The sequence below is a fragment of the Micrasema longulum genome, unplaced genomic scaffold (assembly GCF_059751315.1).
Source record: "Micrasema longulum isolate JH-2025_06_02 unplaced genomic scaffold, ASM5975131v1 h1tg000026l, whole genome shotgun sequence".
NCBI classification, from domain to species: domain Eukaryota; kingdom Metazoa; phylum Arthropoda; class Insecta; order Trichoptera; family Brachycentridae; genus Micrasema; species Micrasema longulum.
Genome location: NW_028277233.1, coordinates 850,225 through 876,905, shown reverse-complemented (window position 1 = coordinate 876,905; position 26,681 = coordinate 850,225). Strand labels below are relative to the sequence as shown.

General features: G+C 30.6%; 1 protein-coding gene across 3 annotated transcripts in view; it reads left to right on the top strand.

Moving 5' to 3' along the window:
* The window catches only part of cpo (RNA-binding protein), a 545,686-nt gene that overhangs the window by 361,615 nt on the left and 157,390 nt on the right, over nt 1-26,681 (top strand). The window lies entirely within an intron of this gene.

Below are 26,681 nucleotides of genomic sequence, written 5' to 3'. Positions count from 1 at the left end.
ATCTGTCAGAAACACACAAAAAGGTCATTATTCGAATACGTATTATGTTTTATTTCGTTTCATCATTTTCCTGTCGAATAATGCTATTAATTTCATTTAAATAAAAGCATAGAAACTAATCTATTCATAAAAAAACCAATATTAAAATAATCTTGGACAATTCAATTAAGATAAAAATAAACTTCGTTGTGTAAATTTATTAACAAGAAAAAATAAAAGAATTTGAGATGAATAAGTCACTCAGGTAACAAAATAATATTAAAATCCCTTTATTCCACACAAGTCATGGTCAAAATAGCTTTGTCTTCAAAGGTGTTTTGAACAAGTGTAAAAAGTGCATAATTATTTTTTTCATAGATTCTTTATTTAATAAAATACACACATTATTACAAAATCAATATATATTATAAAGAAAACGAAGTATTAAAACACATTTTGTCCCGATAAACTAATAATTTATATCAACATATTACAACAGAGATGAAGAACATTTTAGAGAAGGTAATATAGAATTCTAGGCATCTACAGGTTCTTCATCTCTGTTGTAATATGTTGATGTTAACAGCTCCCCATGGAGTTGAATCCAGTCATTGTCTACAGAAATTTGAACAAACACAAAATATTGTTTATAAATTAATAGTTTGTCATCGGGTGCTCAGACATTAGTTGTTAATTAATAATCAAATAAAAAGTACAGACATAATACTGTATACGTATAAAATGATGAACATGTATTATTTTGTTTTTGATGCTTTGAAAATATTATTAAAAAGACAGAAAAGAAAAAACTCAACAAAACCGGATAAAAATGATTAAAATTTTTATTTTATTCAAAGTGAGAAAATAGAGTAAATTAATCAAATTAAAATGAAAGAATAGCCATTTACTTGAATATATTTTAAATATAGGAAAAAAATATGTACACATATATAAATAGTGTTTGCTTATAAATGTAATCAAAACAAAACAAAAAATATATATATAAATCGAAAATCTCAATTCATATCTACAGAAAAAATAAAAATGGTAGAAAATTAAAAGTACCTATTAAAATTATGATCTAAAAAATTTAAATAAAATAAAAAACAAATAAAAGAAAAGGTTAACCTAAGAAAATAACAAAATAAATATGTATGTTACGTATGTTAGTATGAATGTATTTTTATTTTCAGTTTTTCTTTATATATCCTTTGTTTTTATTTTTTTCTCATGTACTTGTATATTATATATAAAAAACTAGTACAGTGTAAGTCACTCTACAAGCACAAGAGTTAGTCTCTTTTTCGGAGAGTTACAGTTATAACATTTATTAGATGTATAAAAGTAGATTTGTATAGAATTTAAAAAATACATGTACTATTTATGAAATGTATTAATGAAAAAATTTTTTAAATACTATGAAAGGTGTTATTCTTAAAAAATTCTAGACTCTGATAATTATATTTATCCACTTGTTTTTAATATTATACTTATATTCAATATTCATTATTATTTGTAAGAATAATAATACACTTCTTAGTTGTATTTTTTCCCTGCATTTTAAAGTCCTTTCGTTATTCCTTCAAACTCTTTATGCTGCTTACTATTTGTTACTGAATGTTAAAAATGGGATTTAGTCAGCTTTTCTAAAATTTATCTTCCTTATGACTCCTAAGTGAATATGCCATTAAGAAAATGCAAATGACAGGGAAGCTTTTAGGGGGATAATTAATTGTCCGAATCGGGAACTTTTTGTTACGGCCATCAAAATGGGCTATTAAAAATATTATGAAGATGTGTTGCTGAAAGTTGAGGGTGAATTTATTAACCTTTGTGCTTTTGTGTATGCTGAAATGGTTGATTAATCATTGATTTTATGGGAAACAAACCAATTTTTGGTTTGGTTGATTCAAAATATTTATATTGTAATTTTTTTAAATTTATAAAAGCTATGAAAACGTTAATAAGAAAATATTAAAATTTTATTTTTAATTTGTTTACTTATGTTAGTTTTTCAGACGACAGTGCCGTGTTATACTTACAAAATAATAGTTACTTATTTCATCGCTTAAATTTATCTTGTTCGAAAAGTATTTAAAAACGTTTTTTTATTTTGGCACCATTCACTACGATATTTTCGAATTATTCATTCGTGGTATAATGGCTAAGATAATTGAGCGTGTTTTTTCAAGCCTACATAGATGTTGTCATAAATAGGGCAGGTAGAAATAAATTGCCTTAAGACGATATGCTCTCCCGTGTGCATATATTTATAAACGGCATACGTATATAAATTATTAAAAAAGATTTTAAAAAGCCAAAGGAAAATTCAATATTTTATACGGGTAATCTGGAATATTCTGAAACTGTCCGAAAATAGTCGGTTTTCTGTGACCGTACAAAGGTAATGGTCAATTTTATCGTTACTTTGGGTTTGTGATTTTGTTTCGTATTTCACTTAACATTCGATGAAAGTTGACATTTTTTAAAAATACAATATGATAAATTTATCAAAATTTTGTTTTATTAAATTGGTGTAAAATATTACATGGCATTTTAAAATTTTATTTCTCCACTACAAGTAGCTCATTGTAAAATTTACAACCCTTGTATGAATACAATATTTTATGTTTGTCCAAATGTTTGGAGATAAAAGACTGGATTTCACCCCCTAAGGAGTTATTTAGATTATCAAATTACAACAGGTTGAATTACAACCTGTTGTAATTTTTTAACCTTGTATAATTAGTTTTTAGACTTATTTCTCATTAGTGATCTTGTGTTTTTTATTTCTAGTTTTATATGGGTACAGTAAACTGAATCCTACATTGCTATTTTATTGCTAGATTTGAGTACATTCTCGTTTTTGAATAAAATCAACACAATCGAATCTTTGATTCCAATTATTGTATTAACCCCAAATTAGATCTGCAAAAAAGACAACTGCATGTCAGATCTTTTTTTTACTTTACTTCATTATGCTTTTATTTAACCATAGAAACAGGTTCTGTGTTCTTTAATAAAACCGTCGAACTATAAATACATATAGACGCACCCGCAACCCTCTAAAATTATGACACAACTCTTGCCCTGCACATATTTAGTCGTTCTTCAATCGCCAGCTGGGTTTTGACGTGAGCTTGATTTTTTTTTTCAAAACCGAAATGCTTGGTTGTGTTATGAAAGCGAGTAAAAACCATTTGGATAAACGTAAAAAGGTGGTGCAACTTATTATTGGTAAGTAAGTACAAAGGTACTTGTTTCAGATTGAATTCCAAATCTAAAAATATTTTTTTATTCAAATATTGAATTTAAGTAGGTACCTAAATACTTGTTTATATTTTAATTCCAAAACATGAAGCAATGAATCTTCAAATATAGAACTCTTTTTGCAAATGTCAAACTCTGCACTTCTCATCAACAGGGGCGCACTCTATTCAGGTATGCGATTTTCGAAAATGTATTAAATGTCAGTTAATTTTATTTTAGTATTACCAAAAATTCAGTTAAAATAAATAAATGAGTAGAAATTATACGGAATTAAGGGAAATAATCTGATTGGGATCCATTAAAAACGATTTTACAAACAAAAAAATAACAACTTTTCATTTTTTTTGTGTATGCATTCTCGGCAAATGCAGGCCTGGTACCGAAAAAAAAAACATTCACACTCCTAACTTTTTTTTACTTAACAAATCGAAAATTTTTAGAGGTATAAATATGCTAATGGCAAAGATCTACATTTCGCTGAAAACCACACGTAAATCGGTGAATCGGTCTATTGAGGACACACATACAAACATTGCCTTTTATATACGAGTATATAGATAGAATAACAATAAATCTATTTAATCGTATTTTATTCAATTAAATGCGACAACTGTCATTTGTCATTATGTTTAATATAATTTTTGATAAATACCTCTAAATTTTCAATTATGATGTTTTTTTGAGCGAAAAGTAAAAATTTATTCCATTTAAAAGTCTAAATTATTAGTTGTAGGAAAATTTAATTTTGCACGTAAAACGTTTATAAGGAACGGAATAGCTTAATTTGCAATAGATTCGAAGATGGTTAGAAAATTAAATAGCTTGGGCATTTTATAACATTTATATTTTCAGTGATCGTTATTAGGTATACATCATTTCTACTCTGGAAAACTGGTCGTAAACAGCAAGAAATTTTAGCATCTTCACCATAAAGTAAATAGTTAAAGTTTTGGACATCGTAGTAAGTGACTTGTATACATTGCCAAAACCACTTTAATGAAGTACTCGGACGTTCGAGATTGGCGTAAAAGCTCTTAACATATTGGAAGCTCTTCCTGACTTTTTGAGCTTAAGGCGTTTTCCGTGACGCTATCAAACACGTCTTCTTTTACTTGTTTTAAACGAACTAAACTCGTTTGAAATCGATCGATTAGAGAAAACTAAAGACAGGACAGTAAACGTATATTCCTAAAACTCTAGTCTTAGTTAAAAGAGCCATTAGCATACAATTTTCACTCGAAAGCGAGATTTTTAGAACAATTTTTAGTAGTGTCTAAAATAAAATATTATTCATAATGCTTAAAAATGCTTAAATATTCCATTATTATTATGTCTGTAGTAGTTTTCTTCACGTGCGGGAATTTTAAACTTGATTTTTAGTAAAATTTCAATAATTTATCCATATTTTTTCTCAAGCTTAGATGTTTTATGTTATATTTCACCATTTTAGTTTGGCCAGTAAAACCACTATTTGTTTAAAGATACATATTTAAAAAAAATAAAAAAATTACATATTTCTAACAATAAGAGACCAAGAGCCCGAGAGCCGTGAGTGGTGAGTTGGTCCAAAAATACACTAAAAAACATGTACTAATGTCATGTTTTTATTAATTTTTTTACGTTATTAACCGCATTAATATAATGAAACCCGCAGTAAAACGATTGTCCAGTTTAAGCGTCCAATTAAATTGTTTAAGAAAAAAATATTTGTGTTTCAAAATCTTTCTAAGTATAAAAAACAACAAAGTTTAGTCTTCACTAAATATAATTCTGAAAATATACATGTATAAAAAATAAAAAATCTCTCTAACATATTTTTATTTTAAAATCAGCTTTACCGTAGAACCTATAAATCAATATTTAAATCGGCAAACTTGCAAAGCAGAATTATATGGGAATCATAACATAGAACTTAACTGCCATTATTCTTCTGGTATTGAAAACTTTGTCTCTTACATTGTTTGTTTTCAAACTTGCAAGCACCGAGTCTGAACAATTATTATAAATTTTGAATTTTGACCGAATGCACTAACTGGTGACTAAGTGCAAAGTTTGTAGAGAAAAGCAAACTCGACTCCCATGCTTTAAATACGAACTGTGTCGAGATGCTTCATTTGTTCTACAAATATAAAGGTAGGGAGCGCACACCTTTATGTACATTGCTACGGTATACTTGGTAACAGTTCTACATAATTTCATACTAAGGTAAGTTTCACGTCAGCCTTATTCAGAAAACGATAGCAGTACCTCTAATTTAGACTTAAACGAGCACATACATTCAAAGCTTGGTAGGTAAATCTTGTAATATTTAAACATGTTTTTAAATAGATATTAGAAAGTATGCTCTAGCTAATTACGTATTGAATTGACTGAAATTACAGTACTTGAAATCAGAACAATCTTTTTTTATACAAATACAATAAAATTTAAATATACGGCTTTATTTGGCGGAGCGAAAGATCGCGGGCTGACGTAGGAGAAGACGAGAGGGCTGGCTGGCCAAAGGGTCTCCTGGAGAAGTTGGGTGATGCCCACATTGAGCGAGTGGAGCGAGTGTGAAAAAGAAGAAAAAGGAAAAAGCACTGCAACAGAGGTGGAAAACGCTTTTGAGAACAGAATATAAGAATCAAGGCATTATTAATCTGGTAACACGCTCTAGGGGGTAAATCTAATATAAAGTTTCTGCGCCATAATGTTTACAATCGCGTTTTTTAGCAAAAAACAAAATTATACATCTTACAAAACATTATCATATTGAATTATAAGATATTTTTTTGAAACCGGTCACTGGATATTCCAAATTTGTGTATTAAAGTAGCACTCTTCTTAAATTTTTTTAATAAAATATATTTATATTGTGTTAAAATTGTGTATATAAATAAATTAATCGAGATGTTAGTTTTCAATAAGATAAACGGAAAGGAACTGAGAAAAGATTAAGGCAGAGAAAGTTGATGTTTCATCACACGGGATATAAACATAGATGCTGTTAAAACGTATTTGATAGTAGATAGGAAATGAAACAGAAAGTTAAGACCTTGAAAAGATTAAAAATGTGGATTGAAATCGAGAAGGTGCTTTAAAAATGTGAACGAAGAACGAGAACTTAATTAGAATATAATTATTATTAGCATGCCCGTTTCCGCACCCAATGTTACATAAAGCTCTGCATTTGTAAACCAAATGCAGCGTATTTTGATCATCTTTCACATGACGGCAAGATGATAAGTCCTACACTTCACTTGCCAGTCCGAAAACAGTAAAATGTTGCAGTTTAAACAACCTTTAATTAAAAAACAATATTTCACGCCCACCCTGCCAGGAACAAACTCAAGACCACGAGAATTGTAGGCAAACGCACTATTCACAACGAGGCGGCCTTATACCCCCTAGATTTCCTTTTTAAGGATTATTACCCGAGGGTAGCCATCGAGTTGTAAAGATTCATCGAGGGTGCTGGCTCTATTTCACACTCAGAACTGTATCTTTCATATACCTGGACACCAAAAATGATAAAGATAAAGTATACATGTTTTAAATAGCTAGTTTATTAAGTTATTTAAACTAATAAACGTAACTTATATACCATCCATCGGTACTTAGTATCAAACATTTAGATATACTTTGATGAACTACATAAAACATTAGATTCCAACTGAGAATATTGTTAGAATCTAGTTTGTCAATATACCGCATTAATGGTGCACTTTTAAACATTTTCAAATTAGTTCATGCTTCTTTCTTTTTTATAAATGCTGAAACATATCCGGTGTTATGTTAGGAGCGCTTTAGACTTATTTCATTTGACGTTTAGATCCGGGCTTGGCATACATAATCTACAATACAAAATAGCCGGAAATTGAGTTCCAGATGATGTCATTTGCTTTGTTAGCTGAATTAATCGGAAGTGTATTGTTCAGATTATTTTTAGATATTTAATTTGATGAGGTATTCAAAGCAAAATAATGTTGTAGGGAAAATCGAAAGTCTTTGTAATGTGGGAATGATCCCAATCGTTTTTCTATTGAATATATTATGTAAACATGTATCTTTAGTATTTTTCTTGGGTATCTGTTAAGCTGATTTTGTTTTAATTTATTTTGTTTAGAAAACATCAGTTTATACAGTTTAATAGTTAGGAAATATTGCACGGGCTAGAACCTACAACAGTTTTTTACAAATCCAAAATATTTTTTTTCTCATCTGGGCTGGGTTTTATGGTGTATTTTTCATAACCTCCTTATATATTCCCTCTTTCCCACCTGCTGATAAGCCTCTTTACTGAAGGTGAGTGGGTTATTATTTTAAAAAATAAAATAAAAAGATCAGTTTAAATTATAAAGAAATACATTTATAAAATGGTTATTGTGTAATGGAAAAAAATGGTTCGTTTTTCGAAACCGATACTTTTTGGTCTGAAATCAGAATCATGGAACTTGATCATTTTGCTTTAATGTAACAAATGCACGAAATAATATTTTTCAATACTTTTTTATTGTTGATTTGACACTTTTATTTTATTGATTATTTTGAAATAACATAATATATATTATTTGTATTGGTAATTTACTTTTTTATTTTTTTCAATTTTGGCATTTTTCATGCTGTTTTCTGTTGTCAAAAATTGTTGACTCAGAAATTCTTCGTTTTAAAAAGTGTTTTCAAAAAATTTGCTAATTAGCTGAATTTTGATTTTAGTATTTTTTTATGTTCATATATATAAACATTAAAAAGTACAATTATAAATGAATACAATTTTTATTATCATTCCCTTTCCGCGCCCAATGGTGCATAGGGCACTACATTGGTGCACCAATCGCAACGTATCTTGATCATTTTTTTTACATGAAGGTAAGATTGTAGTAAATGGAGATAGTTTGAAACAGGTCGAAGAATTTGTATATCTGGGTAGTATGTTTACTAGAGATGGAAATATGGACAAGGATATTGAAAGGAGGGTTAGTGTCGGTAACAGAGTTAATGGTGCCTTAAAGTCTGTCGTAGCAAATAAGTGTCTATCGCAAGAGGCTAAATTAGCAGTTCATAATGGAGTTCTGGTACCAACCCTAATGTATGGAAGCGAAGCATGGAGTTGGAAAAAAAGGGACGAAAGTAGACTGAATGCTGTTGAAATGCGATCCCTCAGGCGAATGTGCAGAAAAACAATGTATGATAGGTGCCCTAATGTCGAAATTAGAGCAGAATGCAAGGCTGAGTTAAGCATTATCGACAAAATTAAGAAAGGTCTTTTGCGATGGTTCGGTCATGTGGAGCGAATGAATGATGAAAGAACGGCTAAAAAGATTTATGATGCGAATGTGTCTGGTTGTAGAAGTCGAGGAAGGCCGAGAAAGACATGGCATGATCAAGTACAACAAATTCTTGAAAGTGGTCATGTGAAAAGTCGGAATAATCGACGTGCGTGCATGAGAAGATGTATGAATGTGAAGGAAGCAAAGGAAGTGTGCCAGGACAGAGTGGTGTGGCGTTCTATCCTCTCTGCCTACTCCTCCGGGGAAATGGCGTGATGGTTAGTTAGTTAGTTAGTTAAGATGATCAGTCTTACGCTTCGGGTACCAGTCCAGGGACTATTAAATATTCTAGTGTGAAAACACCCTGTAAAAATAATATTATTAGGAATCAAACCCGAGACCTCTTGCATGGTAGACCAACGCGCTGACCATCACACCACGAGGCCGACATGACTCATAAATGACGAAAAATGTTAGTATACGAGTACCTATATCAAACTGAATTAGATTATGTTAGTGTGACCGTAAAAATACCTCTCATATTGGCTTGTAACAAAATTCCTATCACACCAGCAAGCGAACCATTAACCGCCATATTGATACTTATGTCGCAACATTACCCCGCCAACAATAACTTGCCCCGTTCTGCCCGCTCGCCCACTTCGGCCCTAAGCCCTTACTATGGGCCGATTTTAACGAACGCGAACGAAGATATTTACGATTGTTAAATCGAACGATCATATTCAGTGCTAATGTTCATTTTCGTAAGAATAATATATATATACGTTATTTTTATTTACCAAATATTCTCATAAATAACTATAATGATCGTCTAGAGTACTTGCATATCTTCAGTTTAGAATTCAAAAGGATTTTGGCTGGTTTGATATTCTTGCACAAATTAATATCTAACTGTTTAGATGCCCATGATATTCTTGCTTAGATTAATCTTAATGTACCTCACCGTAAATTGCGTACTTTTCCGTGGTAAATTTTAAAACTAACATCGGATTATTTTCCTCTGTGCCAAGAATCCTCAGAACGGTGAATAAAATCTCATTAAATGGTACTGTCAAAGTGTTTCTACAGCAAAGGCAAGCATTCAAGAAGCAAGCGGTGTTGTCACTCCTGATTCGCGATGACACACTTGCCATGTTCGCCTAGATTATGCCATAATTATACATTTGTAAATTTAAATAGACTTTAAGATTGCTTAGATTAAATTACATAATGTATACTCAATAATTCCAATCTGTTGTCTCTGTCATCTGGTCATCTGGTTGATTGGCTTAAAAAAAATTATATATTTCAATCATAAGTCAATATAGTCGACTTAGTGTTGTAGTGGTTAGCGTGATTGCCGACCCTGTAAGAAGTCTCGGGTTCGATTCCCGACATAGAAGACATGGCATTTTAAATGGAAATCGTGTTGTTACACTATAATATTTCGTCGTCCTTGGACTGGCACCTGAATTGTTAGACTGATCATCTTTCCTTTATGAACAAAAATGATCAAGATATGTTATAAGATATATTATATATTGGTATACCAATGAAGTGCCCTGTGCACCAGTGGGTGCGAAAAAAGAAATGATGACGATACTATATAATACATCTTTCCGGTTTTGCTTTCGTATTGACCCTATTTTTTTATTTTATTGTTTAAGAAAGATTCTTTAACGACATAGTGAAGTCCGAAACGATACAATTATTTTTATGCAATCTATACTTTCAGTAGAACATTAAGAAGTCCCGAAAAAAAAAGTAAAATGTTGTGTAATGTGTTATTTATATAAAACAATATTAAATAAAAAGTATTTTATAATACGAAACTTTACCAATTCTGTAAAAAAAAAACAAGTTTTTTTTATCTTGTTGTTTTACGGTACCTATTTAAAGAAGAGGTAGTTAGATAATATGTTTACATATATATTTTTTTTAAGATAAATCATTACATGAATTTCACTGTACAAATCATCGGCCCTTTTTCAAACCTAATAGTTTAAAGGGCTCTGTGTTTGTACCAATGGAAGCGAATCTTGATATTTTTGTTACATGAAGTTTAAAAGACCAGTCGTACGGTTCAGGTTCCAGTTAAGGGACAGCAAAATACTGCTGTGTAAAAACACAATCTAAAATCAACAATTCATGTCAACCATGTCGGAAATCGAACCCGAGACTTCTTGCGCCATACAAATTTACAAATACACGAAATATTCTGTAATTGAAATTCGCGATATAAAGACAATTTACTTTGACGGGACCAAACATTGCCTAATTAAAGTTCTTGGCGGTTGTATTGTTTTGCAATGTTTACGCATTTAAAGATATTAGATGCAAACAAACGTTTAGAGCATCGCGAAACAATGGTACCACGCGATATAATTTTTTCCTTCGTATTCGCATTTTCGGTTCATTTTCAAACGAAAACACATGTGCTACGCCAACTGGTCGCCCCGCGGCACAAAGGGGCCGGACCAGGCGACGGCCGTCTTCCATACATAATTTAACCGCCCACCCTTGGTTCGGTTCCACTGCGACACTGTTGAATTTTTAATACTGAGGGGGGCTTTCTATGGACGAAAGGGGAGGACTTAGAAAAGGGGGCGCTGCAGTTTTTAATCGAAAGAAAATATTAAAACGAAATTCTTCACTACGCTCACGTAACCTTTTTTCCCCGGTTTACGTTAAAAATTCTTTATATTAAAAAAAAATCTTTAGAATCAAGTTTTTTTTTTACTTAATTAATGTTAAACGTAAAAATAATATAATCTTTTAAAGTCAAACGGGTTTGCATCAATAATCAAACTTATATATTCCAATTTTTATCTGTTACTACCCCGTGGTGCACAGGGCACGGTATTAAAACTCCAATAATGGTGTTGGAATTATTCATAATATATTGCAGTGTAGAACCACCTTGAAAACCAACATTTCACATCCAAGCATGATAGGAATTGCGTCAACTACCACACTACAAGACTCTTTTTTTTTAGGAATTTTATCTGCTTTCATGGTTCTAGTTCTTTTTCACACACATAGCTATACTCTATCATCTTGCGGGCAGAGATGGGCACCCAGATTTCTAACGTGAAGACCGTGAGATAATAAAAAAAGCAGCAGGACGGTCCCAGAAAAGATAGGCTGACGTTATTATCCCTGTCGCAGGAAGATAATGCACAAGCAAAGCCCAAAACAAAGAAAATTGGAAATCATTTGAAGAACCCTATATCTTGCAGTGAAAAGATAGCTGATTCTGGCCAAAACCAAGTGGCCAAACCATTTATTTGTATACACAGATGGATCCAAAATACCATCTAATGACTTTAGTACTGCCGCAATATACATCCCGAAACTGACGATAGATCGCAAATTCAAACTCCCTAGTCCTTCCTCCGTCTTCTCAGCAGAATGTCTGGCTATACAAGAAGCTATTCATTTCTGTCTATCTCTCCCTCATACACATGTTGTAATATTTACAGACTCATTAAGTGCGGTTAAATCTATTTCCAACAACCTTTCTAAATCCGCAAGTGATGAGCTACTCTGTTCTATAAGACTTAACAGTTGGAAATTCAGTAGAACTGGTAGAGAACTAATCATAGTCTGGATCCCATCGCATATTGGTATTAGAGGTAATGAGATGGTAGATGAACTGGCGAAAGCGGCTGCGATAGAGGGCTCGCGTCCTCTTGAGTATTGTGTGTGTGTTTCCGACATGTCCCCTCGAATTCAGAACGAGGCAAAACGACAATGGAAGACCCAGTGGGAGTTTACCTCCAAATGTAAGGGAACTCTCTATAAAGATATCCAAGAGAGCATTCCAAGCTCTCCTTGGTTCCACACAAAAAAATTGTCTAAGAGATTAATCTCAAACATTAGTAGACTACGAATCGGCCACTATTGCACTAATAGCCACCTTTTCAAAATTAATATTGTAGGAAGTCCATGGTGTGAATGTGGTTTGGACCATGAGACTCCAGACCATATATTCTTTGGCTGTCCAATAAGGGACAAACATAATATGTACTCCTCCTTAAAAAAATATCCTTACCCTATTAACATAGCATCACTCCTCTCCATCCTTGATCCTGAAATTATCCACCATATTGGAAGCTTCCTCTCAAAAAATACGATAAATTTTTAGTTTTTTTTTCAAAAATGTTTTTTGATTTTTATTCATCTAAATAAATTGTACTCTTGGCAGAAATCATCCTTCTTAGGATGGATTGCCTAAATTAAAAAAAAAAAAAAAAAAAAGATAGCTGATGAAAAAAAAAACAGTGATCTTCATCCGCCGGACAGGGAAAAAAACAAATTATTAATATTAACAAATTACAACAGGGATGGAGAATATCTTAAATAAGGGAATATTGAAGTCTAGGCATTTACAGGGCTTATGACCTGTCATTGGCTGGTTTAAGTGGCCACTTTACACACTGTGTAACATTCACCATTTTGCGTATGTTTTAACATTTACATTTCTTCAATTCTTCCATTTGTTGATTTTAGTGAAGATAAAGAGCTGAAACCTTGTGAAGAGATTCATCTTACTGAATTCTTTCACATACTAGGCAACGCCTGAAAACAATTTTCCAATTTTTAAACTTCTTTTTGGACCAGTTGGTTTCATTACAATTTACAAACATTAAGGCAAACTCAAATATTGCAACTTTTTAAAAGTTATTAAATATTTGTATATAACCACTTACTGACTTTTCTATGTCTACCGGTTTAATAACATTTATTTAAATCTTTGGCCACAAAGTTAATGTTTTAAATATTAACAATATATTAATAGTTTATAAAAATCGCAATGACAAAAAGGAATTAACAATACACACTCATAGGAAATGACAATGCCTTCAAACATCAATTTCAGCATATCTTCATTGATTATTTAAACAAAATGATCGATCTAACGTTTCGAACTATCGTTTCATTAAATATTTTTTCAATGTTTTAAAATTGTTTAAAAAACGTTTCAAATACACATAATATGTAAGTAATATGTAATTTTGTCTCTAATATATTTTTTTTTATAGGAAAATATCACTTTTTTTAAACATTTGAATCATTAAGGGTCTATAAAATACTGTTGAGTAAAAAAAACTTTTTTACTACTTATTAGTGGCATAAAACATATTTTTTTAAATCATAATTTTGGACTCCCACGAAAATGGTCTATTTTATGTGCCACGCCCCCAATACGTGTAAATTGTGAACATTGTTTGTGGCCGTTTAAATTTAAATAGAACATCGTCACAAATTTTGACGTCACAATTATCGCGATGTCGCGTTTTTTTAGGGGACATATTTTTTAATGATTTCTTTTTTGAAGTTTTAAAACACTCCACAATATCCATATCGATTATAAAAATACACTTAATTTTTCTATATCCATTTCATATATTTTTATCGGTATTCGTAGTATGCGATATTTCCCTATTATATTATGCAGAGTGATTTTTTATTTATTTATTTTATTGTTTTTGGGAAACTAACAGTTCTACATACATGTTATATAACTATAATTATATTATCAGATTTCCACAAATAGTACAAAGTTAGTAAAAAAAAAATTAAAAAAACATATTCTTACATTTTATGTATGTTCTTTTTTTAATCTATTTCAAATCGAAACTAGAACAAAAGCTTATGAATATTAAACTCACCTACCCTACTGCATGTGACTTTTGAAATTTTATATGGCCTTTTCAAAAGTCACATTTCAGCCTTCAGTCTCATGCTGAATAATTTATTTGGACTCTGAACCATTGTTGCCCATGAAGAGAATTAGGTTTATAAAGGTGATTATACTTTTAAGTAAAAACATTTTTATACTGACAATAAAGCCAACTTATAAACTTCAGTATGCACTGGAACCTCGATTTACATATTTTCGAAATAACAGAGTACAAAAATTTAATCGAAAAAAATTTGGTCATTAATTCAACAATGCAGAATACCATATATTTTTTAAATTCATTTTTATTTTATTTTAATTTTATAAATTTATTGCAAAAAATAAGTATACATACTTAGTAACAGTAAATCTTTATAAAACTAATTAAAGTAAAATGAAAACTGAGTGTTCTCTGTTAATGACTCTATCTTACATGGCTCATCCTGTTCTAAGATGGAGATTTTTTAACTTTAGAGCATAAGAAGTCCTATACTAATAAAACAATAACATAAAAAAGAAAAACTAAAACTACCTAATTATAAATGCATAGCTAACCAAATGTAAGAAATTAAAAATCGTTATTTTACAAATATAAAGTATATATATTATATATGTGCCCACAATACATGTTACTTAAACAGAAATTATATAGTATAATATATAATAAAAAACAATATAAAGCAATGAAATGCATAAAAATATAAATAATATGTGTACCAATTATATAAAGTGCTACGTTTTTTGATTCATATATATTTTTCAAAAAAATCTCTCGCCACACTATTTATATGTGCAGTTGTTTTTATTTTAAAACTTACTTTACATTTTGAGTCTTTGATATTTTGCAATAAATCATTAAATATTTTTGGAGCAATTACATTATATTGCTTTTTACCAAAGGCGGTTGATACAAATGGGACAATACAGTTAATTGTGTTGCTGAACTGTTGTTTATATTTTGTTGGGTTCTTTTGACCTCACTTAATTTATCATAAAGTTTGAGTAGTATGCACCTCACAAACTCCAATGTCTTACATCCAATATCTTTAATTAAGCGAATAGATCTTCCGTTGGATAGCTGAATGGTTTTTGAGAATGATCTTCATGATCCATTTTTGTGCTACTTTCACTGGTTCAAGGATTGAACGAGAGAAACCTCCCCAAGCTAAATTGCAATATGATAGTTGGCTTTGGCAAAAAACAAAGTAAATTTGTCTCATAAGTTGAGCATTCAAGATATTTCTTGGGCTTTTATAAATGTACGCTGATTTCCGTATTTGCTTGGATATTTCTATAATTTGATCTTTTTAGCTTAATTTGGAATCTATTATAAAGTATTTTATTGAAGTTAACTATTTTATATTGGAATACCCTACATCGCTCTCTTACTTACTTGGCGTATAATATGTAATAGTGTTAGTGAATAATCGTTTTTACAATTTTCACAAGTATTTTCATGTCATATTTTTTTTTTTTTTAATATTTACAACAAAAAGTAAACAATTAACGTTTTTTGAAATCACAAACTCATTTTTAAGAAATATACCCAGCACTGTTCTTTGTTTAGTAAGCTTTTTTACACAGTACTGTGTGGAACGTATCTCCCGTGTAAAAAGAGGTTCTAGTGGATATTTTGTTATTACCAAGATACTAAACTTAGCGTCATTTAATTTATTAACAAGTCATTCGATTTAAAGGGTACTAACATTTTTTTATTTAAAGTATAAGACGTAATAAATTAAACATGTAATTTTCAATTCTAAATCATTCCGTGTTTTTATAAAACAAGAGACAATAATTTGATGTTTTTGAATTTAAACATTTCTTCACTTTTTAATTATTTTACTATCTGGAAACCGCGATATTCCAGCAAAATTAATATGTCCAACAAATTACAATAAAGGAATATGACTTAAATAGTGACAATTTTATACATAAATATTTTTTTTGTTCTTTATTGCCTTTCCTATTTTATATTTATGCTAGCCAGAAACAAAAAGTACAATACATCAAAAAAGTACAGCGAGAAAAACGAGTAAAGATTCATGAAACCTTATACAAAATGTAAATACATAAAACATAATGCTAGATCTTTAAAATTTATAGGTTACAAAAACCCTGTCTAGTATTTATAAAAAAATGGTCTAAGCTAAGAAAAATTTTAAAAAATTAATAAATTTACCTTTTTAAACTATTTTCATATTCCGCTCTGAAAACTTTTAATCCAGTATCAGATACATTTTATTACAAGTTTCATTATTAAATGTAAAAAGTTTATTATCCACATTGAGTTTTGATTGCGTTTGCATAAATGAAATACTAAATTACGCTTAATGTTTCCCGTTAATAATAAAATAAACACAGCTTTAATTTATTACGATCAAATAATCATAATTTGTTTAATGAACTGTCCAATTTCCGTTAATATATGTTTACTCGTTATTTAGTTACATATATTAAATAAATTACCTTTAAACATCAAAGTTCAACTATCGTTAAAACATTTTTTGACTGTGTAGTTTTTTTTAATTCGCGATCATACTATGCAAAAGTATTTTTGAGTAGCCTTCATTCGAAATTTTGAAGCCAAATATTTCATGGTAAAGTGAAGTATTCCGGTAAAGTTTGATAGTTTTATGCACAACCGACAGATGGCGTGTGCAGCTTAAATTTTAGAAAGTGTCTGCGCTAATTACACGTTCATTGCAAACCTTATGGTAATTAAATATGTACGAAGCAAACCTAAAGCTTGCCTTACATTTACCGTAAGTTTTAGACAAGGAACAAGTTGAATTAAAGCAAAAATTATGCCATGTTTACTATTTGTATGTGTGTAAAACATTGCTTTTCAAATCTGTGTTGTTTTTTGTATTTCATTGTTTTTATATTTTATTCCTCTAAAAACATAATTAATGACGCTGGATGGAATTAATATAATTATTTCGGAAACAGTAAATAGTTATTTCGTATTTATGGCACTAACTTTGTGGTTATTCATTATAATAAAATAAATAAATCATTTAATAATGATTTTATCTTAATTTAAAGGAAAACAATTATATCATAAATGCATTATCAAATTTATAATAATTAGTATAAAGTAGGTACAAAATGTTAAGAATTTGTTTTTCATTTCTTGTTTTGAAAAATACATATATATAATTGATATAATTGTAATTTTTTATCTACTTCTTAAAAATAAATTAATATAATCGTTTACTTCTATCCGATTTATTAAAATTATACAAATAAGACATCAAATCAACGCTATGGTTTTTTTAGTAGCCAGAAGGCCTTAAAATTAAAACATTTTGGTAAATCAAACGAAAATATTTCTTCAAAAATATATTTATTTTAGGTCTTCGCAACTGAGTGTTGCAGAAAATTAAACTACGGCAATTAAATTATGATATTTCATTGTTTTTGTGTAAATCTGACTCGCTATTTTTAATAAGTTCACAGTTATGAATTAAATGTCTCGAATAAGACTTCTTGTCAATGTTGATTGGATTGCGAATGCCTTGTTACCAGAGACAAATGATATCTGAAACAGAATACGGTTGGTGTAATCCTGGCTTAACAGACGCGACTATCATTAAACATGTATGGGACACTCTTAGTCCATACTGGAATAGTTGATGGGACAGTACCGTTCATAGACTAGGCGGGCTGTCAAGAGTCGGGGGGCATTCCGGAAACGGAAGCCACCAGGAGGGAGGGCAGGTGTGAATCCGTTTGACACTTCGGGCTGCTCCATGTTTTATATTTTCGTATCCGTCAAACGTTATAACGGACGGGCTCCGGTTCTAATATTTAAAACAATCACGAGAATGGCTAATGGATTTCATTGTTTTGTACCCTGCACTGGATTGAATGCATTAAATTGTAGCCAATTTATTTAGTACGGTAAAAGCAATTTGGAATGTAGTTTAGTGAATAAAGCTTTCATAATCCGTATTTAGGAAGAATTTCAGCTAGACCTCTCAAAACCAAAGTTTTATTTAACTATCAATAACCTGTTTTAATCATTTTCGTCAGTTTAATATTCTGTTTAATATCTGACAGTTTCAGCAATCGGTGATACCACAATGAATAAACTGTGATTAAATATTTTGAACATCACTTTATCGAAATCTTTAAATCAGTTAATTATTTAGGATTCATTTCTACAAATTTATTAAATAGTCAAAGCGGGCACTTAAAAATACTTCGTAAAACTTATATTTATTAATTTAACCGATATTCGTTTTTCTTGTCTAGCGAGCAAAATTGTAAATTTTCAAATAATTAAAAGGATTATCCATATGCGTTTTATATCAATTTATACGATTTAAATATATATGAAGATAAACGAGTTTTATATTAAAAATAAAATTCAAAGAAAAGAAAAAAATATGTTTTCACATCAATTAGTTACTACATAATATTTTATTTTCTTAAAACAATTGAGATTTACTTAACGGCAAATGAAACGGCATTTAAATATACACCTAAATATATATTTCTTTAAGAGGAAATGAAAAACAAAAATGAAACTGTATTGAAGAAATGAATTTCAGGAAACATACTATTTTAGTTTTAAAGCTCTCCTAAAAAAAATGTTCTTTGTTTGTTATTACTTTTTTGTCGGATGGGGGTTATGTATACTTTTAATCTCTTTATCCAGTTTCAGTATCCTGTTTGAAATATTTGTATCGTATCAATATAACATGTTGTTTACATACTGGAAGCTTCCAGGTTAATATTACAAAAATATGATAAAATCAAACAAAAGATTTATCGATTGACTGGTCTGACGTGTTTCCATCCCACGTCACTTCCGTGTATCACGAGTGACGTTTGCTTTATGGAAACAATCGGACTAATATAATTGGACATGGCTTTGCTTTCAGAGGTTGCCTCTCTCATTAGCGGTGTCTGGCGGCCATATTAAACATTTATAGAAATCGTTAAATACTCTGTGACCGGTTTATTTGCAGCCCACTATGCGATATGCCGACCCCAAAATAGTTTGATTGACACTAATTATATAAATGTGAAACTTTCAGCGAGTTTACAATACCAAAAGCTTGGCATTATTTACGTCGCATTCATTACACGCGCAAAATAGTCCTTTTAACAATCACAAAATAATTATCGATTTAACAAAACTGTTCAATCAACGAAACACTGGGGCTTATCGAGTTTCCCTGCGGTTTGAATTAAATGTAACGTTACGTGAGCTTTTATAATGACGTAGGTCTTGTTCGTGTATGCCAATCGACAAATAATTGGTTACATGTGGTAAAGTATTCGTATGATTAATAATTGTTGACGTTCGTGAAAAGATTTTCTAAATTTAAACCTCCAAGTTTTTCCAAGTAAACAAAATCTCGTTTGGATGTTATGCAATGCGTGTTGCATACAACAAGGCGCCACTATAAATCCTAGCTATCTGCTTCGCACGAACAGCTCGCGGGAATTCTGAGAACTCTTACGCCGCGCATAAAAATGTTCGTTTTCCATTGACTAGTTTACCCAATAAAAGTCAATATTTTCATCCTTTTTGGTTTAGTTGCTCGATTCACTTCACTGCATTTTATAGTTCCGCTAAAGTTTGTTCGACAATAGTACAGACTAGACTGAGCAGTGGCGCCATACAGACGGGAGAGATGTTAGAAATATATATTTTCAGATTTACTCCTGTTATTAACCCTCCCCTTGCTTTTTGGGGGTGAAGGAAACAGAGTACAACGACCTCAAAAAGACTTTTAAATTTTAGGAAAAATTATTACATAATACTATCATAATATGTTTTATTATTATTTTCATAGTTTTTCTTTCTAATTCTACGTTTACTGTTTGATTTTCTTTAAAAGAAAAATATTGTTTTTTTTATTGCCAAAATAAAACAATATTTGATAAGGATCCTAGACACTGCAATAAGTACTACAGTTAGTTAAAGAAAAGACCACTTAAAGGGTTTGGTTATATTGAACAAATGGACCGTAATATTATGATGAAACAGAAATATGACGAAAACATATCGTTAAGTGGGACGAGAAAAACCAAAAACGACGTAGTATGTTCAAATAAAATAACATCTCAAGTCTGATCACGTTAAAAGCAGACTCAATCGAAGGGCATGTGTGAAAAGATGTATAAATGTAGAAAAAGCTAGGAACATGTGTCAGGATAGACGCGTGTCATATTCCGTTATTTTTTAAGGGAAAATGGCATTATGGTATTAGTGGATGCAGTTAAAGCATTATATTAGTGCCTTAATAATACAATTTAATGAAAAAGCATAGCGCAAATAGCTATTGAAATTTATTACAACAGAGAAAAAAATGTTTATGAGAAGGGAACATGGAATACAGGCATTTACAGACCATTAACAATAATTCAACAAAATGAATCTTATCAACATCAATAAAAGTTTTAGATCTTTTGCTTCACAAAAGTCAACAGATTGAAGAGTTGAGAAAACGTAAATTTTCAAACATATGCAGAATGATGAATATTACAGTGTGCGAAGTGGCCACCTAAACCACTCAATGACAGGTCGTTAATGCTTAAACTTCCATATTCCTTCTTCAAAAATATTTCTGCTCTCTGTTTTGTTAAATGTTGATCTGATTAACTTCCTATAAAGTCAAATCCAGCCTACCTACAACCATATGGACAAACTCAAAATATTAATGGCTAATACTTATACGTATATTGTATTTTTAGATTTGTTTTTTATTTTATTTATTTATTTTATTTTATTAACATAAACGGCGAATCTGCCTTTACAAACATTTATAATACTAACATATTTGGCTTAATATGTATATATATTTTTTTAAACATAAATTTCCTTATACCAAAGATTTATAAAAAAAATATACATCATATTCAGTAGAAAGTTTAAATAATAAAACATTCTACAGTAATACAACAAGAAAATCATAAGTACTGTTTCATACAGCTGGGCAAAGTGAACAAAAAACTGTATTTATTATGAAATGCATGAATAAATTAATATAACTACCGTTCACCATCTTTGAAAAAATTCAAAAGGTTTGTTCTATAGGAACAATACCCTACACTAGAAATAACAGATACGTAGAAATAACTATTTCCGAGTTCATGAAGTCTGTTTAATACGGCATCACAAGTATGCACTGTCCGTGAATTGTTGCTACAAAACAGTGGTACCTGTCTAGTCATTCTTCCAGGCACCCTGAAGTTGATGAGAGATAATAGTTCAGGACAATCCCATATTGAATTTACAATTTTGAATAAATTTAAAAGGTCTACAATTTTTCCTCTATAGTTAAGTTTAAACAAATTTAATGTTATGTGCTAACTTTGTTCTTGACTATCAAAGGATTAAAAAACGTAAAATCTCACATTTGGCGAATGGAATTCTATGACATTTATTGTACTGTAGCTAACAAATAGAAATGTTCCCTTGCAGATCAATCCTTCTAACTACCTCCTAGTTTAACTTTTAAGCCACACTAAGTGGACGGGTACTCTACGACAATAAACAGGATTCTACTTCTGTCCAGATAGAAGGTTCTAGAAATTAAAGTCAACAGATCACCCTCGTGGGAACGAGCCAGATTATATTTATTAGAACCCAAATTAAATTACGTTCATTAGCTCTCTGAAACTGACTCAAAAGTTTTTGTAAATCGGAGAGACATTTCAGTTCTGTCAGTTTATCAGAAGACAGTCAAATAAAGACAGAAAAAAAAAGGTTTAAAGAGAAAATATGAAAGTCTAGACATTAATAAGGTTAATGAATCAGGAAATGTTTACTTTAAATCCATCATCATTATCTCATTAAATCAAAATTAATTGTTCAAACAAACAAACGAATTCGTGAATAAGTGGAATCCTTTTAAAACGCTAGAAGGTAAATCAATTAAAATATTATTTGATTTAAATTATTTATTGACAATTCTTGATGGAATTCCATTGCAATATTTACATAAAACTTATTAATTGAAAAATACTTGGTACATTTCCACTTATTTGTTTGACCAATGAGCGCTTTCGCTCTCTAATGTGCACGTCTGAAGATGCCCGTTAGAGGGTGAAAGCGCTAATTGGTCAAACAAATAAGTAGAAGTGTGCCAAATATTTTTCAATTAATAACTCATATGTAAATATAAATTTTTACATCAATTATAATATTAATGTTATTCTTCTTCTCTTCCATTCCCTTTCCACACATAATGTTACATAGGGCATTGCATTAGTACACCAAGCGTATCTTGATCATTAACACAATGGTAAGATGATCAGCATTACGCTTCAGGTGCCAGTCCAGGGACTACAAAATATAATAATGTGAAAACAGTTGTTTAAATAAATATTTCATACTAACCACGTCGGGAATCGAGCCTTCTAAATCTATAAGGCCTACATATTATTCAATCACGTTTTCGCTTCACGAAATGTAAGTATGACACCGAGAATAATTAGTAATTATTAGATTCCTTAATTAAAATCAGAATCCGGACAATCATCATACTTACAAAGGAATGTTTTAAACTTATAATATTAGAAATCAAACACTGATTTTAGTAATATAAATACCTAAATCTCCCATTACCTATTAAACACTTAGCTTTGCCCTTTACCATTGGTTTTTCCCTCAATTATGAGTAATGTACATGCTATAGTTCATAAAATTATTTTTATTTTCTAATTAAGTACTTTGAATAATATAACTATATAAGGACATTCAATCCATCTAATCTTCACATTCGTTTGAAAATGCCCTAGCAAGGTGAAACAATTATCACGAAATTTTTGTTTTTATATTTTTTGTACATGTACAAATAAAATAAATAAAAATAAATAAAATAACTTTGTTTTTAATCAGTATTTTTTTTCCACCTACTGGTTTCAAAGCAAACAAGCTTCTTTGTCAAGGTTTACGTAAAATAAAGTAAAATTTACAGTAGACTTAAATTATTTAGTGTTTGATTTCTAATATTATAAGTTTAAATATGGAGTTCTACAAAATAAACACCAAATCAATCAATACGGAATATTTTACTAAATTAAAATAAACAAAAAATACGTTTTTGTGTTGGGGTTTTCTTTCCCTTAGCCAAGTGGAGTTCGGTTTTAAGGCGCAAAAGACTCGCTTTCCTCCTATGCCGTTTGTTGCAGTTAATGCTGCAATACCCTGTGGCCGCCGCGAGAAGGCCGATAGTAGGATTTGCAGGATGGAGTATCTATGCAGTATTTCTTAGATACATCTTATGGACGTCAGTTTATCCGCTGCAACCTTGCCTGCCATTAACCACCATTCGGTATCCGCATGCTCCACTTAGGAGCGGATGTGGAAAAGAAAAGAAGAATTATGAAATGATGTATTGAAATTGCATGTAGAGATTGTAATAGTAAATATACTAGCCAAACCGCGAGAAATTAAAAAAAGAGAGTTAATAAAAGTTACAATCGATTTTTTTTTTATTATGAAGAGGGAGGAGGGCCAGTGCTATTCAAGCTTCTGACATCACTGCAACCTGTGACGGTCTATTACGACGGATTCTAGTGAATACTTTTCGCCTTTTAAGCTCAAATCTATAAAGAACCTGGCTACTGTGTGGAAGGCGAGAGTTCTCATTTTGCTGAGCGTTCAAGCCCAGATCCGTAAAGTATCGGGTAATTTGGTAGGGGGCGAGCTCTTCATCAGTGGTCTTCCGAGGATGAGGCTTCCATGATATTAAGCGTCACATTCATATAGAATGTGTTTAAGTTTTTCCTCATCTTCACTGCAGAACCTACGACTAGAAGTTTCGGAATGGTTCATCCTAGCAAGGTGTTTGTTCAATCTGCACTGTCCTGTTCGGAGTTTAGTGATAACCTTCACTTGATTTTAGCTGAGCTTTATTTGTTCAAAGCCAACCCTTTGAATTTTATTTTTCTAAAGTATCATCGTCGGTAACTCGTAACTAAACTTGTTTTTAACGAGAAAATCATACTAATTTTGTACAGATATCTCCGTTAACTTTTCATTGTAATCGGAGCCCAGGGCTGTGATTATGAACAAACCAATATCGATATTTATGTACGAAAGTGTGCATACTTGTTAAAAAATTCAATATATATTCGTCGGTAACGGTTAATTAAACATTTAAAAAAATTGCATTCATATTATTTTTTTCATACAGAAAACATCATTTTACTTTGTAGGTAAAATTGCAGATAAATTTTAACTTCCCATCAGAATACGTACCCGGATTCTGTTCCAAATACAATAAATTAGTACCTGGAAAAACTCAATTTTTTTCAAACTTTAACCTAAAAAACCATGCATGGTTGCCAAAGTTTGTTACTTATAAAATTTCTCCATTTATTCACCATTTTGTTATTTTAAAGCTAAAGTGCTTTACAGACTATTTATTTTATTACTGCAAATACATATATATTCAAAAAAATATAATAACGCATCCCAAACTCTATGAAGCTAAGGGCTCTGTGTTGAGTTGAAATACAACATAATGAAACGTGAATGCATTCACATTATCAAACAATAGCACAAATCAAAATAATAAAAAAATATTACACCAACACATATTTCAATAAACATCTCGACAAAACGCGTAATAGTTTATAAAACTATGCAATATCTCGCAGCAGTCTCCTGCAATGGTCTTTTCTCTTAGACAAAATACAAACTTGTATACTTCTCTTAAAAACTGCTTTTGTTTTGGAGAATTCAAATTGTTCATACTGGACATTGAACACTCTTGGGGCCAGAAAAGATAAATTTCACTGAGCAAAAGTTCTACGTGTTTTTGGTATTAAATAATTCAAATTACAGGAAAACCTCGTACTAGCATTCTGCTGGGATCTCTTTTCGTAACCCCATGACCAGAAATGTGTCAATGACTGTTTTAAAAAAAAAGTATTATGACCCGTACCTTCATAAATTAAACCAATTTAATTTAATTTTGAATGTTTCGTTCCGTAAACGCTTCAAAACTTGTTTTGTAATTTAAACAGCCTAAAACTTTTAACACAAAGCTAACTTTTAATGTTGGTGTTAGAATATGTGTGACATGCGACACACGTGGGCGTTGTATGTGTTTGTTGGTATTTATAATAAAACGTTTTGTGAAAATATTTTAAGACACATGCTTTTCCACTGACATGTCTTTTATTTTCATTATTTATTTAATATTGAATTATTTCTGTCATCCCCTATCGAAATTAAGTTTTCTGTATGAAAATTAGAATATGCTCACAATTTTTTTTCCTTTACATATTGTAAGAAACTTTAAATTTTTATACCAGTATACACATTATCGTACTTAAATATCAATGTTACTTTATACCGTTTCGATATGTGCCGATGAAAAAAGCATTCATGATCGCCGCCCAGAGACTATGAATGATTAAGTGTAAAAGCACATTTTTTAAAAATATATAATTCATGTCAACCGTGACGGGAATCGAACCCGAGACCTCTTGCAAGGTAGACAAATGCGCAGGCCACTGCATTACGAAATCCCGTATATATACGGGAAATAGATACAGTGAAGCAAAAAAAAAAAACATTTATAAGTACAATCCGTATACATTTATATATAATACCAGCCAATTGTTTTTTCTGCTTCATAATTTTGTTATTTTTTACTATTTTTTATTTAGTCTTAAAATAGTACAAACATTATACTTGAATGTTTGAGTATGTCCAAATGCTTGCAGACTGGTTGGATTTCCTCCTAGGGAGTTATTCATATTTAAATTTATTTTAACATCCATATTCCCTTCTCAACAATTTTTCCCTCTCTGTTGAAATAAATTTTAGTAGTCTTAATATTAACTTATATCTAATTGATATTTCAATTTTTACTTATTATAAACATTTCTAAACAATATATGTACACTTAAAAGCTATCACGAAAAATATCGCAGAGATCAAAACATTTTAAACAAATTCACCATACTCGTACCACAAAAAAAGCTACAAGAATAATCCCGAGAAAAAAAAAACATATCGCAAGGGTAAAATCGATGCTTAATTACTAGTTTATAGTACTTACTCGTCACAAACAAAGAAAACCCCTTCAATACAATGATTTTCGTTCAGAAAATCATTATTTTGGAAAACTAATAAATTATTGTAATTACATTACGCTTTTTTATCATCTACACTGTAGGTTGTACAGTACGAAAATGGGGGAACGATAGTTAATGTGTGTTCTCGTATATATGTTTATGCAGTTAGTTACGTGAGGTTTCTGAATGTTGGTGAACGTGTCCTTTCCACAGGCCTCGCTGTGCAAATATGGCGGTCCATAGATAAGCTGTTCCTACAATCTCCCTAATACCGAGACCGTGTACCGTCGAATGGGAGTAAAAGTTACCACCTATATCCCATGGAGTTCCCAGTCTTGTTTGAATACTGAAATTAGCTGTCGAAACCCAATTTAACGGCTACAGGATCGTGCTTTAAAACAATGTATAAGTTGGGATTCAGAAGTATGAAAACTAAG